The sequence below is a fragment of the Physcomitrium patens genome, chromosome 25, assembly GCF_059467195.1.
Source record: "Physcomitrium patens ecotype Gransden chromosome 25, ASM5946719v1, whole genome shotgun sequence".
In the NCBI taxonomy this organism is placed as follows: Eukaryota; Viridiplantae; Streptophyta; class Bryopsida; order Funariales; family Funariaceae; genus Physcomitrium; species Physcomitrium patens.
The window spans coordinates 13,559,296-13,564,958 of NC_143434.1; the positions used below are offsets into that span (position 1 = coordinate 13,559,296).

The 5,663-nt window shown below is 26.2% G+C and overlaps 1 long non-coding RNA gene across 1 annotated transcript; it reads left to right on the plus strand.

The window, feature by feature from the left end:
* Nucleotides 1-4,609: 4,609 nt before the first annotated feature.
* On the plus strand, nt 4,610-5,450 carry LOC149986323 (uncharacterized). Its single transcript, XR_016501033.1, has 2 exons — nt 4,610-4,745; nt 4,894-5,450. It is a non-coding gene; the product is annotated as an uncharacterized LOC149986323 (long non-coding RNA).
* Nucleotides 5,451-5,663: the final 213 nt, after the last annotated feature.

Genomic DNA, 5,663 nt, shown 5'->3' on the forward strand with positions numbered 1-5,663 from the left:
GGCATTCCGCCAGATTCACTCTTCCAGTATACATAGTGGCTCGAATGCATTGAATGCATGGAGACTACAAATCGCAGCAATCAGTGTTGCATTCATGAATAAGATGTACTTTTGAAGTAAATGTATAAAAGCTAAGTTCCGGTTTGGATGCACATGTTGTACTCACAGTTAGTTGATTTCACCAATTAGGGCTTGTATGATTGGTAAGCCTACACAACACAGACATGCATTGATATGAGATGCATCACATCGGCTTTTAAATGTCTAATAATGAGAAATTCGGAGTGACATGTATTTAGTAAATATGATGGCCATATTTGTGAATAAGAGGAAGCACACAAATATCTAGTTGAGGGTTTATTTCATGATAAGAAGTAATATTTTACAAATATAAGAAATGATTGATCTTTGAATAATGTATGTAGTAATTGGAGGTTTTTGAAAACTGAAAACCAACAATACATATGAATGTGCCAATTTCTAGTAAGATTTGGAATGTAGATTTAGGTTTTCCTTCCCAACTTTTATGTATGTTTCTAAAGTAGTTTTCTTCTATATTTTAGAATGATCTCTTCTACATTATGAATATTTGTTTTGTTTTGTTTTTGTTTTGTTTTGTTTTTTTTTTTTTTTCATTTATTTATTTATCCAATAGCCATATTAAAACACAACATTGGTTCATAATATAGTAATTTGGTGTTACCAAAACTCTTTAAAGAATTTGATCAAAATTGGTTGTCAAATGTAAATAGTTCCTATATGGATTCAATTTGAATTGGTAGCATTTTGTAATATGATCAATACAATTAATTTGTTTTAATATAAATCAATTAAAACAAAATCTAGGTCTCAGAGAATTTTACATCCACTTAGTGACAAGCTAAACTAAAACAAGGTTGCTTTGAATATTATAAAAATTCAAGAAAAGGATAAAATAAATAAATTGTGTTTACAATAAACAATACAAATGGAATGTAAGTTCTTAATAAGATAATAAAATATATTCAAGATCTAAATAAAGAATTTAATAATTTATATTTTTTATAGTAATATGTAATGTTAAATACAAACTATAAAAAGATTATGTGTCAACAAATTTGGCAACAATTTAAGACATGTGATAATATGAAATGTTAACTATCTTTGGAATTACTATAAATGTTAAACGAATTAGACTAGTCTTTTAAATAAAAATATCAATTTTTAATCAAATAAAAAGAAACAAGAAGTTTTTAATAGTAAATTTTATTATTGAACTTTATTGTTAAGAATCTATTTGAATAAAATACAACATAAAAATGTATTGTCTCTATTTATTTGTAACAAAATTACATCTAATACAAATTTTGCTACATCCAATTCTATACAATATAATTTAAAAATAACTCAGGGATATAAAATAAGATTTATAAAAGAAGACATTTTTAAATATTAAAACATTTCTTTTGCATCTTTATTCTACATTAATTTGTCTTCAAAAGTCAATTGTATTAGTAGAGCAACAATTTGAATTTTATTTTTTATTTTTTTATTAACACTTTGTTATAGTTTACAAATTTTAACAAACACTAAACATTATATACATTTCTTGAGATTGTTTGATCTTTGCATGTTTGTATCTTTTTAGAGTTCCTTTGTAAAGTACCATTTAATATGCTATAGTCCATGATATCACTTGAATTGTGTGAAATACACATTTTTTGATCTTTGCATATAATCCTACATTTTTAAGTTTGTAATATAAGAAAAAAGATATTATTGATATTTCTCTTTATTCATAAAATACATAAGAATTTAATTTGAATAATGCTCAATCAAATTATCTAAAAAATTCATGAAATACATTATTCATCAATTATTAAAAGTAGTTGGAGCATTTGTAAATTTGAAAGGAAATATATTTCATTTAAAATGGCCGTATTAAGATCAAAATATATTTTGCTATTCATCTCCTTCTTTAATATATACAAAATTGAAGTTTCTTTGTAGATCCATCTTAGTATAGATCTTTAGTGCACTAAGTTAATCAAAGAATTCCAATACATCTTAATACTCTTTATACATTTCAACTTGAGTGAATTAATTAAGAAACCTTTATTCTTCACAAAAAATATTGATGCATCAATAAGACATTCTAAATGTTGAATAAAACTCTTCACAATAATTTCATTGATATATTCTATCATAAAAGAAATGTTTATGTATAAGTTGTAAATTGGTTCAAAATATAAATGAATTCTTTCTTTAAGATCAATTGTATAATTATATGGTCGACATTTTGGCAATGTGTAAGCAATCTTCTTCTCAAATATATCTTAATATTCTTTACATTACTTTGAAATGTTATTATAACCTCTATTTGATTTTTTTTGAAATTAATATTACATAAATAATAAACATATTTTGTATAAATGTGTTAGTTTTAAAAAATTATATTTGAGGAGGTTTTTTAGCATTTGGATTAAATCTTGAAGTGATATTTTGTAATTCCTAAAAAATATTAAGATTATATAATTCAAAGGAAGAAAAATCAAGTACTATTGGATTTAAAAGATATTGATTGATATAAAAGGCAATGCTAAATACTTAATCTCTTAATAATACTTCTAATGATTTATTTTATTTTATTTTATTTTATATATATAGCATATTAAAATACAAGTGATTTTGTGCCAATGGCCTCTATGGAAGCAAGTTGGATTTTCTTTGAGTTTTTATTGCAATGCAAATTTTTTATTTATAAAATATATTGTAGCTCCAATATTATGTTTTAAATCAAGTTTTTAGTAAAGAATGGATGAGGACTAAAATAAGTATTAAAAAAATAAAAAATAAGACTTAATAAAAAAACCAATAGAATTTTCTTTTAAATTTCTCAAGAGTAATAAGCTATGGATCCAATTGCTTGCAACCACCTCCAAATCATGAAGTCGTTATTAGTTTGAAGAAAAAAACAAGCAAAGGATTCTATACCAAGACTATTAAGCTTTGTTGTAACTCAAAGAAATATACATATATTTGAGGGATCCTTGCATTTATATTTTTATGCAAATATGTGAACTTCATGTCCAAAGTCACAATCGACATCTATGTATTGGCTAAGACAAGCAAAGAAATGAGTTGGAAGGAGATTATCTACGATGCATTCATGCAAGAGTTGCGTTACTTGAGGCAAGGCTCTAATTTGTGCAATACCATTGGGCCCTTTTTCATAGATTACATATGTGAATGAAATTGCTATGTTATAAACTATCATTGCTTTCTTCTTCAACAAGCAATGAAAGGCGTCAAGGATTGTCTTGAAGATGACATCCTAAAAAATGCGGCAATAAAAGAAGCATAACATTGAATGCAAACAAATGAAATCTTATACCAATATTAATGTCAATACTATTTTGGTCAAGACAATGGAGCCTTAATATAATCTAAGGGTGAGAAGGGAGAAGAGAGAGAGAGAGAGAGAGAGAGAGAGAGGAGATATGAACCTGGGATATAATAGCCCCAAACACTCAATTACAATATCAAATCCTATGATGCACCATCTACAAGCTCGTATCGTTGGATGCGTTCAAAGTGTGTAGCTACAAAACAACAAACAAGGTTGATCACACTTCTATTCAAGAATATGCAAGACTCACCATTACTTTATAAGTTGAACTCAATGACGTACAAAGAACAACTTAAAGAACAACAAAATGCTCCTTCTATCTTTACAAGTATGAAAGACTTAAAACATGTACGTTGCAAGGTCGATAACAACCAAACATAGCTTGAGTAGCGAGATCGATGATATTGCAACATTAAAAAGATATTGAAGCACTCACTTATAAGCATACAACTACAAAAGAAGAAATAAAAGCACACAATAGTATATTACATAAAGTCTTGCTTAAGAATACACAAGGCACTTGGATATAGAAGATAAAATGGAAATTACAACAGTAAAGTCTTAATAACTCTAATAAAATTTTAAATAAAATCCAATTAAAGCTTTACATTTTTAATCAAATTTTGATCAAATCCAATTAAAATCTTAAAGAAATAATGAAAGAAATATAAAGAAAACTTTAAGAATTGACAAAAATCTTTAAAAAATACTAAAAAATAAAAAAATTCTAAGTAAATCTTTAATAAATCCTAAGTAAAACCTGACCAAATCCGAATCAAATCTTAAACCTTAAACCAAATCTTAATTGAATTTTAAATCCTAAAAGAAATCCTAATTGAACCTTGAATCCTAAATCAAATCTTAATAAAACTCTAAATCCTTAAAAAAATCCTAATCAAATTCTAAATCCTAAACCAAATTCTAATGTAATCTTAATCCTTAAATAAATTCTTTATCAATCTTTTAGCAAATTAAAACCTCAATAAATAATAATATAATTGTAGATTTTGACTCAAAATTTGTACACCTCTAAATTACTAATTTGACAACAAGTCCAAATAATTTGAAAAAGAACAAACTTATCAAATAAAAGATAAATCCTAAAATCTATTTGGATGTTGGCTAACCTCTTATTCTAACCTTGATACCAATCTCATAGTACCAATATCTCTAAATCTTACAAAGCAATGGATTTTAAATTTTTAATATTAATAGAAATTAAGTCTATTACTATTGTGTAAATTTTTATTTCAATCTAATTGGCAAATTGTTGTAAATCTTAAAAAACCTCATTAGTTTTTTAAACTTTAATTTCTAAGATTCCAATACATTTGGATTTCAATAACCTTTGAATAAGGTTTTAGATCAAGCCTCAACTTACAAAAATATATATATATATATATATATATATATATAACACAATAAAAATCAGTTAATAATAAATTTTCAAATTATAAATTTCAAAAATGTTGCATAAGCTCAAGCAAAAGAATTACATGCCGCAGATATGGAGTAACATGAAGCAAAGAAGGAGGTTGAATCCATGATCAAGGATTTACAAATCAAATTCAAAGGATCAACCTATCAAATAAGTTGACTTATAGGCATTGAAAAGTGTAAGCCCATCACATCACAAAATGGTTAGATCCAATTGCCTCTTTACACAATTGATCTTGCAAAAAAAAAAAAAAAAAAAAAAAAAGAGTTTGTATCTAATCTACTACAAGACACCAAGTTCTATACCAACATACCTGATTTCAAGCAATCTTGCAAAGATATGACTACACCATGTATTTTAAAAACAATCATGGTAGATCGACATGACATGTTGTAGATTTTGGATAGTGCCTTCAATCTTGAGTATGACATTCATGAAACTCAAGAAACCTCCCAACACAAAAAGATAATATTGATAGTCTTGCATAGGTAGCAACTAGCAGCATGCTCAACCAAATATCTACTTAACAATTTTAATGCACATACCACCAATTCAAACAATGAAACTACAAATGTCAAGGATGCAAAGAACATTATTTTGCAAAAAAATTTCAAACATACAAAACTCAAGGGTGATATGCCAAAACCACAAATATTGTGGATTACTTAATTTGTACAAAGACAATAGGGCGGCTAGTTTTTGATGTCTAAATTCATGCAATGCACATACATACCAACTATTAGAGGATGCATCAGGCCATGGTCGTTGTATTACTATATTCGTATCATAATAAAGAACCTCAAAAATATGATAAGCTTTGTTTATACCTTTACATCC